The sequence below is a fragment of the Cannabis sativa genome, chromosome 4, assembly GCF_029168945.1.
Source record: "Cannabis sativa cultivar Pink pepper isolate KNU-18-1 chromosome 4, ASM2916894v1, whole genome shotgun sequence".
Lineage (NCBI taxonomy): Eukaryota > Viridiplantae > Streptophyta > Magnoliopsida > Rosales > Cannabaceae > Cannabis > Cannabis sativa.
Window position 1 is genome coordinate 31,532,838 of NC_083604.1, and position 12,294 is coordinate 31,545,131.

A 12,294-nucleotide genomic window follows, 5' to 3' on the forward strand; every position below is an offset into this window, starting at 1 on the left:
CATAGATAAGTTTGATCATCATTATCAATCTCTTTTCTTTTGAGGTTTCTAGGTTTAGCTACATTGAAAAGTTCACTGTTTAGTGAGATTTGTGTATTCGGTCTTAAAACATAAAGCCCTTGTTCCATGGTAGCAACACATATTTGAAATCCATTACGAGAAATTGAACAATTTGTACTCGAAAAATTCAATATATAAGATTGTGTTTGCAAACATGAGACATAATCAAGTTTCTACTAAAGTTTGGAATAAATAAAACATTTTCTAAAATTAAAAATCTTTGTTGAAACTTGATGCGGGCTTTTCCTCTATCTTTGACCGACACTAACTCGCCATTGCCAACTTTAAGCTTTAACTCTCCTGGAAGCAGATTTTTCCAAGTTTCAAGCAACTTCAGTGAAGAACATACATGGTTAGTAGACCCAGAATCAACAATCCAGACGGATTTGTCGTTCTCTAAAACACATGATTCAAAGACAAAAGCATTACCTTCGTTTGAATTGTTTAGAAGCCTGGGACATTGTTCTTCTTGATGTCCCTTTTCATTACAATTCGAACATAGAAGATTATGTCTGATAATTGTACTTGAAGAAGCAGCTTTGCTAGAGCCTTCATGCCTAGTCCTTTTCCTCTGATTATGAATTGAAACCCAGGGGGACCCATTGCAATCAGATTCCGTTCATGGGCTCGTAATTCTGCTTCGAGCTTGTCCATGTCGGAGGAGTTGAAATTGTTGATCATATAAGAAATAACAAATTCATTATACTCTGGAGGAAGACTATTAAGAATGAGTTGGACCCATTGTTCTCTTGATAAATCAATTCCTAGTAGATTTGCCTTTTGGAACTTCAGATTCATCATTAACAGGTGCGAGTTTATGCAACTACCAGGATGCATTTTCACACTATAGAGTTCTTTTGCTAAGATATTAACTAGGAGAGGATCAGGGTGAGGGTTATTCATAATGACACTACAACACATCAATAAAATAGAAGTAAGGTTTTGGTTCATAAATTCACACACATGTTCAGAAAATAACAAATAATTACATATGTTATAGAAATACTAAATCTAACATAGTTTATTTTTCAAGGTCTTTCAACAAACTGATACAGTGTCCCGTTTAGGCAAGAGTCAAAGCATCATCCATTGAATAGAGTTGTCAACTCATCTAAAATGATAACCATTCTAGCAACCTTTTCTATTCGATCAAGATTGGAATTCAGCGTTGTCCCGTTTAGGCGAGAGTCAAGGAAATTCTATCTTATGAGCTTCCACCATTGTTTTATAATTTGCAAGTCAAGTATGGTCGCCACCATTAGGGTGATCCATACCATACAAAACACTTACAAAATACTTATCTTTCGAGATTAAACGGTATTAGGGAGGATTACTCACTAAAACAAACGCGATGTAAAACCAACAATGGAGATCAAATGTCTCTTGATTAAAAGCTCATTATTTAAAAAAATATGTATTTTGTATAATCATTTATTCCATATTATAATAATAAAAAATTACAAATTCAAGTTGGTTTACATAAAAAATCAACTTCAATTAATTTTCAATTATTATTTAATTTCGAAAAATAAATTCGAATAAAAAAATGGAATAAGTTCCATATAATAATGAAAAATTACAAATTAAAGTTGGTTTAAATAAAAAATCAACTTTAATTAAATTTCAATTATTATTTAAATTCGAAAAATAAATTCGAATAAAATAGAACAAATTTGAAAATATCTTGTTTAAGTTGTTTTAGAAGAATCTAAAAAAAACAACTTAAATATCTTTCAAATTAGATTTAATTAAATTAAAATTAAGTTGTAACCACTTAATTTGAAAATATTCTATTTTTAAGTTAATATCCGAAAAGATATTAACTTAAAAAATATCTAAAGAATCTTAATAACCAATGCCTAAAATTCCTCAACTTAATTTTGAAATTTTAAATCCAAAAGATATTCAGATTTAAGTTGGTTAGTTATAGATAACTAGATATCAACTTAAATAGGAATATTTAACGAAAAATTTAAATTAAGCTTCAGAAAGAATCTAGATGGTTATAATTCTATATTTAATTAAATACAAGAAAATACATATAATTTAGCTTAGAATATAAAATTCTTTAAACTATAGTTTTCTTAAATTAATTTCAATATAAATAAAATTAATTATGTTGCTAATCAATTTTATGGTTAAACTAATTTAATTAACCTAGTATAGTTATTCAAATCAGGCAAATGGGCCTTCACAATTGAGGTGGTTCATGTGAGGGGGTGCTAGGTTCAGTATGTCGTACCCACTTCTATGGCTCCCAACTCTCACACAAGGCACAAAAGAGAGAAATTTAACCTTAAAATGAACAACTGTTATTAATTGAATAGGCCCAAAAAAAAAAACTAAATGGGCCTAAATAAAATCTATCAAGAACTATGATATTTTATTTAGCAACAACAACCTATATGCATCTATAATAATATTAAACACATAGGCTCACACAGGCACACAATTTGGATGGACCCTATTATGTTGCTAGGTCATACACAGATGAAAGAAGATTGTAAATATACCTGTTACAAATTATTTACTTGACCAAGGGGGCCATGAGTTAAAATCAGATCATTGGATCTGTCAACAAGTTAACCATGGTTATTTGCAATCAAGCAATAATAGGTTTTAAAAAACTTACAAACAAGCTAAAACACATACTCCTGCAACAAGGTTAGCTGGATAGTTGGATGTAGGATTTATTTAATTTTAAAAAAATAATTTCGAAAAAATAATTAATTAAATAACTAAAAAATTTATTTTCAAAAATTTTTAAAAAAAAAATTGAAAAATTTCGAAATTAAAAAAAATATTTAAAATTAAACCTACAATTTTGAAAAATTAGGTTTCAACCAACCTAAATATCATTTCAAAATTTGCTAACTACTTTTAAAAAATTTAATGTTATTTTATAAATAAAAATTGAATAAAAAATTAAAAAAGATAAATGAATATCTTTTTCAGATTTTAAATGTAATTTAAATAAATAAAATAACAAAATTTAAAAGTTAGCAAAATATCTTACATCTATTTAAAATTACATGATTATAGTTATCTTATTTTAAATTTAAATAAGGTCAATTTATTAAAAAAAAATTAATTTAAAATATTTTAAATCTGACCTTAAATTTAAAAATAAGATAAGATATAATCAAATTTTAAAATAAGATGAGATATAATCAAATTTTAAAATAAGATAGATACTAACTATTTTCAAATTCAAATTACACTAATTTCATGAATTAAATTTAAAAAATATTAATTAATTTAATTATGATAATTAGAATTGAATTAGGAATAGTAAATGTATAAATACAGAACTACACAAAAAATCGGAAGTTAAATCCATGAAAAAGCATGAAAAATCGAAGAAAAACGAAAAAATTGCGAGATGTACGGACAGGATGCTGTGCATACCCGTCCGCGCGCGCAGGAGGGTGATTTGGGCGAGGAACCTCTGCAGAATGGGGATTTGCATGAAATCCGCGCGCGCGTAGGCCCTGCTGCTCAACCCTGATTTTTTCGAAACTTCAAAAAATCATAACTAATTTAAATTAAATCGAAATTGAGTTCTGTAAAGAAGTAACTTGCTTAATTTTTTCCATACTATCCAATAAAAATAATTCCAGAAACATATATTCAATTATTTTTCACGTAAATTCACAAACATCAATCAATCATCAAATAACACTCAATACAACATGATACCATCCAAAACATCAAACAATCGTTCTAAAATCCAAATTTCTTGCAAGCAAATCAATTACCATGGCTCTGATACCAGTTGTTGGAAATTATTTTACCAGGATCTTAGATCTACTCACAAGTATGTGATTAACACCCTAAATATGAACTTTCTAAAACGATGAAATAAACACATATAAAGTTTAGGAAACCTTACATTGGGTGCAGCGGAATTAAATGACTCCTTCCGTTCAGATCTCTAACCCTTGTATCCTTTCTGTCGCAGAGTATTATTCAGATCTAAACCTGGATCTCTTTCTTTGAATCTTTGATGCTGAAACTCCTTTTGCTGAAAATCTTTCTTCACGATCTTGCTCACTATGATTGAGGTATCACTTGCTGTGTGTGGGCACTACTCTAATCACTAAGGGTTTTGAAATATTAAGGAAGAAGAGAGAGAGAGAGAGTTGCGGCCAAAGGTAGAGAGAGAGGCTCAGGTTTTTCTGAATGAAAAGTATAATTTTCCTGAAGCCTTCACTATCTATTTATAGCATTCCACTAGGGTTAGGTTTGAATTATTTGGCATTAAAATAATTAAAATATTAGAGGATAATACCTAAAAAAGTGGCCGGCCATGGCTGATTGGATTTGGGCCTCACTTTTTCCAATTTTGCAGTTTTATCACTTTTGTATCTGATTTTCTCAAAAACGCCAATTTTCTAATTCAACCATTTAAATGCTAATTCTATTTATTTAATAACTATAAATAATTATTAAATAATATTATCATTTATCATATTTATTAATTGAACCATACAAAGTATCATAATTAATAAATATGCCCCTAATAACTCTTTCTTTACAATTTTGCCCTTACTTAGTGAAAATTTCACAAATAGACATAGTCTAATTTGAGAATTATAATTGATTAATCCAAACCAATTACATGAGTCTTACAAGCAATATTATCTCAACTAGTGGGGGGACCATGGGTCTATATAACCGAGCTTCCAATAAGGAGATCAAGAATTTATTACTAAAATTCACTAACTTATTAATTCTTCGTTGAATCCACGCATAGAACTTAGAATTGCACTCTCAGTATATAGAATGCTCTATATGTTCCACCATATAGACACATCATTAGTTATCCATTGTTATAATTCTAATTTTATCAATGATCCTCTATATGAATGATCTACACTGTAAAGGGATTAGATTACCGTTACACCCTATTATGTATTTTATACTTAAAACACTTGACCCCGTATAAATGATATTTCAGCTTATGTGAAATGAGTACTCCACCATTTATGTTCGTTTGGTCAAGCTCGAAGGAGATCAACCTTTGCTTACTATTCGCCAGATAGAAGCTATAGATTCCATGTATATGTTAGCGCTCCCACTCAATTGCACTACCGTGTTCCAAAAATGTACGTATCACCCTGACCTAAAAGTAGGCTTAACTAACAAATCAAAGAACACGAATAGCCTTTCAAGATTGAGCCTAATCATAACAGGATTAAGAACATTTGATCTAGGATCAACTAGGCGATATTGACTTGAATAGATTTTACGGTAAGTTTAATAAATCTAAGTCAAAGTTCAATATCGGTCCCTTCTGATGCATACTCCATGCATCCAACCTGAGCTTTACTTTAATCAATGTTCTGGAAAGAACATAGCATTTCTCCAAATGCAAGTAAACTCTTGTTGTAGATTATCATATCAGTAAAACCCTGTGTCTGATAAATCTAAGAAACTTTATTCACATAGTCATGTTTACTTTCCAAAGTGATGACAACACAATAAACATGATCAAGTATGTGAAAAGGGTTTAAGATGAATTTATAAATCAAATAGACAAGCAATTGATAAAGTGAACCAAAACATACACAAATGAATGAAAAATACTTCTGTTTCTTTATTGATGTTGAATAAAATAGATTACATTGAAATAGAGTTTTATTTAGGGCATAAAACCCAACACCAACAGTAAGATGTTAGGTTTTATGCCCTAAATAAAACTCATTTCAATATATTCAGATTTACTTATTAATATAGATCAGAAATAACATTTAATGTTTTATGGTTCACATGATTTATTTCATGATTATATGTACATAATGTATGAATTCATCTGAAACCCTTTTCAAATACTTGATCCTGTTTATTGTGTTGTCAACACTTTGGAAAGTAAACATGACTATGTAAATAAAGTTTCCTAGATTTATCAGACAAAGGGTTTTACTGATATGATAATCTATAACAGAGTTCACTTGCATTTGGAGAAATGCTATGTTCTTTCCAGAGAATTGGTTAAAGTAAAGCTCAGGTTGGATGCATGGAGTATGCATCAGAATGGACCGATATTGAACTTTGACTTAGATTTATTAAACTTACCGTAATATCTATTCAAGTCAATATCGCCTAGTTGATCCTAGATCAAATGATCTTAATCCTGTTATGATTAGGCTCAATCTCAAGAGGTTATTCGTGTTCTTTGATTTGTTAGTTAAGCCTACTTTTGGGTCAGGGTGATACGTACATTTTGAGAACACGGTAGTGCAATTGAGTGGGAGTGCTAACATAAACATGGAATCTATAGCTTCTATCTTGCGAATAGTAAGTAAAGGATGATCTCCTTCGAGCTTGACCAAACAAAAATAAATGGTGGTGTACTCATTTCACATAAGCTAAAATATCATTTATACAGGGTTAAGTATTTTAAGGATAAAATACATTGTAGGGTGTAGCGGTAATCTAATCCCTTTACAGTGTAGATCATTCATATAGAGGATCATTGATCAAATTAGGATTATAACAATGGATAACTAATGATGTGTCTATATGGTGGAACATAAAGAGCATTCTATATACTGAGAGTGCAATTCTAAGTTCTATGCGTGGATTCAACGAAGAATTAATAAGTTAGTGAATTTAGGTTATAAATTCTTGATCTGCTTATTGAAAGCTCGGTTATATAGACCCATGGTCCCTGCACTAGTTGAGATAATATTGCTTGTAAGAGTCATATAATTAGTTTTGATTAATCAATTATAATTCTCAAATTAGACTATATCTATTTGTGAATTTTTCACTAAGTAAGGGCGAAATTGTAAAGAAAGAGTTTTAGGGGCATATTTGTTAATTATGATACTTTGTACGGTTCTATTAATAAATATGATAAATGACAATATTATTTAATAATTATTTATAGTTATTAAATAGTTAGAATTGGCATTTAAATGGTTGAATTTGAAAATTGGCGTTTTTGAGAAAATAGAAATAAAATTTGTGAAAACTGCAAAATCCAAGTAAGGCTTATTACACACCATGGCCGACCACTTGGGATGGTTTTTCAAACTGATGTTTTCATTATTTTAATGCCAAATAATTCAAACCTAACCCTAGTGGAATGCTATAAATAGATAGTGAAGGCTTCAGGAAAATTACACTTTACTTCTGACTTTCCTTCAGAGAAAAACCTGAGCCTTCTCTCTCTATTCCTAGCCGCCAGCTTCTCCTCTTTCTTATTCCTTTAAATTTCGAAATACTTAGTGTTAGAGTAGTGCCCAGACACAGCAAGTGATACCTCAATCATAGTGAGCAAGATCGTGAAGAAAGACATTCAACAAGAAGGAGTTTCAGCACTAAGGAAGGAGAGAAAGAGATCCAGGTTCAGATATTGATAATGCTCTGCTACAGAAAAGAATCAAGGGCTAGATATCTGAACGGAAGGAGACATTTAATTCCGCTGCACCCAATGTAAGGTTTCTAATACTTTATATGTGTTTATTTCATAATCGTTTTGGAAGTTCATATTTAGGGTGTTAATCAACATACTTGTGAGTAGATCTAAGATCCTGGTAAAATAATTTCCAACAAGTGGTATCAGAGCCATGTTAATTGATTTGCTTGCAAGAAATTTGGACTTAAAACAATTTGTTTGATGTTTGGATGGTATCATGTTGTTTTGTGTGTTGTTTGATGATTGATTGATGTTTGTGAATTTTCGTGAAACATAATCGAATATCTGTTTCTAGAATTATTTTTATTGGATAGTATGGAAAAAATTAAGCAATTTACTTTTTTACAGAACTCAATTTCGATTTAATTTGAATTAGTTATGATTTTTTGAAGTTTCGAAAAAATATCGGGATGGTGTCACTGCACCACGCGCGCGCGAAAATCATGCAGCACCCCTGCTACGCCGTGTTTCCTCGCCCAAGCACTCCCTTTCGCGCCCATGGACAGTATGCAATGCATACTGTCCGTACAGCTCGCATTTTTTTCGTTTTTCTTCGATTTTTCATGCTATTTCATGGATTTAACTTTCGATTTTTTGTGTTGTTTTGTATTTAGACATTTACTATTCCTAATTCAATTCTAAATATCATAATTAAATTAATTAATTTTTTTTAAAATTAATTCAAGATATTAGTGTAATTTGAATTTGAAAATAGTAAATATCTATCTTTTTGCTTAATTATCTATCTTATTTTTAAATTTGATTATATCTTATCTTATTTTTAAATTTGATTATATCTTATCTTATTTTTAAATTTAAGGTCAGATTTTAAATTTTTAAATTAATTTTTTTTAAATAATTTAACCTTATTTAAATTTAGAATAAGATAACTATAATCATGTAATTTTAAATAGAAGTAAGATATTTTGCTAACTTTTAAATTTTATTATTTTATTTATTTAAATTAAGTCATAAAATCTAAAAAAAGATATTTATTTATCTGTTTTTTTTTTTATTGAAGATTTAATTTATAAAATAACATTAAATTTTTAAAAGTAGTTAGCAAATTTTGAAATGATATTTAGGTTAGTTGAAACCTAATTTTTCAAAATTGTAGGTTTAATTTTAAATATTATTTTATTAATTTCAAAAATATATATATTTTATTATATTATTATTTTTTTCGAAAATTAATATTTTTTTTATTTTTTGAAATTTAATTATTTAAAATTAAATAAATCCTACATCCAACTATCCAGCTAACCTTGTTGCAGGAGTATGTGTTTTAGCTTGTTTGTAAGTTTTATAAAACCTATTATTGCTTGATTGCAAATAGCCATGGTTAACTTGTTGACAGATCCAATGATCTGATTTTAACTCATGGCTCCCTTGGTCAAGTAAATAATTTGTAACAGGTAATTTTTACAATCTTCTTTCATCTGCGTATGACCTAGCAACATGATAGGATCCATCCAAATTGTGTGCCTGTGTGAGCCTATATGTTTAATTTTGTTATAGATGCATATAGGTTGTTGTTGCTAAATAAAATATCATAGTTTTTTGATAGATTTTATTTAGGCCCATTTAGTTTTGGGCCTATTCAATTAATAACAGTTGTTCATTTTAAGGTTAAATTCTTCTCTTTTGGGCCTTGTGTCAGAGTTGGGAGCCATAGAAGTGGGTACGATATACTGAACCCAGCACCCCCTCACATGAACCACCCCAATTGTGAAGGCCCATTTGCCTGATTTGAATAACTGTACTAGTGTAATTAAATTAGTTTAACCTAATAAAATTGATTAGCAACATAATTAATTTCATTTATTTTGAAATTAATTTAAGAATATCTTTTGGAATTAAAATTTCAAAATTAAATTGAGGAATTTTAGGAATTGGTTATTAAGATTCTTTAGATATTTTTTAAGTTGATATTTTTTTCAAATATTAACTTAAAATGGAATATTTTCAAATTAAGTGGTAACAACTTAATTTTTTATATTTAGTTAAATTTAAATTTGAAAATATTTAAGTTCTAGATTTTTTCTAATACAACTTAAATTAGATATTTTTTCAAATTTTGTGGAAAAGATACTTAGTCAAATAAGATATTTTCTAGATAGTTATTTCTAGACTACTTATTATTTCTAACATTAAATAGGAAAATATTATACATTGTGAAATTCATTATTTAAATAATTAATTTTGGTACAATTTATTTTAAGTATATTTTTTCCTAGTATTAAACTAGAGATTAATAATTAAGCCTTCTCTACACTTAATTATTTATTTATTTAATTTAATACATTTAATTAAATTGAAAATTAAATATCTAAGTTGATTTTCATCATGATACGTAAATATTTCTTTTTCATGACACTTAATTAAATAGAAAATTATTTTTAGTTGAAATTTATTTTTTCAACTAAATTTAAATAATTTTCAATATATATTTTTGTTATTTTATTAATCAATTTTCGAAATTGCAATAATGCAAGATGATTTTGAATTTATCTTGAAAAATAGATTAAGTTGTAAATTAATTATTTATTTTAATTAATTCTTGGACCAACTTAAATCAATGATTTTTTTCATTTATTGATTAATTTAAAATAAATGAATTAAAGTATATTATTAGAAATTGAATTAATTAGTCAAAGGAAAATCTAGATAGGTGATATTTTTGTTTGAAGAATTTTTCTAAGTAATTATTATTTAAGTATTTCGAAAATATAAAGTTTTTATACTTTCTTATTCAAAATACAATAAATATATTCTCATGAAAATTAATTTTGAGTTGCAAATTAATTTAAATTAATAAAACATAAATAATTTTCTTAATATTTATATATCAAAATTACTACTGAGATGGAAATAATTCAACTTATTTAAATCACCATCTAAGTATAATTTTATAAATATTAAATTAAATTCTAATTTAGAATTTTAATTCTAATTTCGATATTTAATGAATATATTTTATTATAAATAATAATGAAAATACATTTTAAAGAATGAGCTTTATTATTAAGATATTCGATCTCCATTGTTGGTTTTACATAGCGTTTGTTTTAGTGAGTAATCCTCCCTAATGGAGGAACGTTCATTAGCAAGTTCGCACCGTTTAATCTCGAAAGATAAGTAGTTTGTAAGTGTTTTATATGGTATGGATCACCCTAATGGTGGCGACCATATTTGACTTGCAAAATATGAAACAATGCTAGAAGCTCATAAGAAAGAATTACCTTGACTCTCGCCTAAACGGGACAACGCTGGATTCCAATCTTCATCGAATAAAAGGTTGCTAGAATGTTTAACATTTTAGATGAGCTAACAACTCTATTCAATGGATGGTAGCTTTGACTCTCGCCTAAACGGGACACTGATATCAGTTTGTTGAAAACCTTGGAAATTATTTAGGATTGTATGTGTTAGTATTTTCACTTGTCATTCCTACTTGCTATATGTTTAATAATTTTTTAATTGTGTATGAATTTATATTGAACCATTTTATTTTCTGTTATTAAATTGTAGTTTAATTTCGAATCTTCATTGTTAGTATAACTTGGTTTGTTTATCTAATGCGATAAATCCCTAATGAATTTTCACCATTACACATACATAATAGTGTTAGATCTCGAAAGATAAATATTGTATATGCAACATCTAGCTGTTCATCAATTGATGACACCTTAGACTAGTATTTTTACAATATGAAACAGGAAGATTGTATAAATAAGATTACTTTGACTCTCGTTAATCGAAGCATCATTGGATTCTTATTTATAAACGAAATTATCCTAATTCCTCTTAGCTTATTCCTTTCGAATTAGCTCAATAACATATCATTGGATGAATGATCTATATATCATTTCATGTCATTCTATTTTTTCTCCTCAGAAAATAAATGACACATATGATTATAATCTCGAAATTCTATTCCACAATGATATAAGTCCTCAATCTTAGAAATCTCCTACTTGTATGGCAAATCAGACTTAGAGTTAAATTAGTAGTGGTGCTCCAAGATAGAATTACTCATTATATTTGGTATAAATTTAAGTCTTTGACTTTAATTTTAGATTCCAAATAGAAATTTTCTTATATTTCTATTTCCAGAATACAATACAGTTACACTTTCACAAGTGTTTAATATCCATCTTCTATTAATGGATTCAAACTGTATGGAATATGAGTTTCGTATTCTGTGACCAGGATCCACTTGCACTATTCTAATAACTATTTGATGTAACTAAACCTAAGTCATCAAAAGACACAACCACATTTTATTAATCTATGGCATTTGTATCTTGTTCATAGTGGTTTTGACAAGATCAATCTCTGCAAAGAGTTAATCTGCCTATATCCACTGAAAGTTGTTCATCTCATTCGTAGATGGATGTACATTCAGGGGTGGATACGAGTTTTTCGTTGTATTTTTAAAACAATCACTCTAGATTATACCTTATGCGAAGAAATTGGAAATGTTTGAAAATTTTCATAAATTTCTAGCAATGGTTAAAACCATTAAGGTAAGTGGTTAAAGATCTTGCAAACTGATAGGGGTGGAGAAATAGTTAGTAGATATGCAGTTCAAAGATCATTAATTTGATTTTTGAATTATATCCAAACTTACCTCCTCAGAAATTTCGATTTGCATATTGATGATTAGTTACTAGTCGTTGCCCAAATCCTTTTATGGTAATACAATTTCAGAATGATGCAATGGTTGTATACTTAATGAAAATCATTACTAGATTCATGGATGACGTAATCTAAATCTTAAGAAAAGCTAGAACTGTTAACCATGG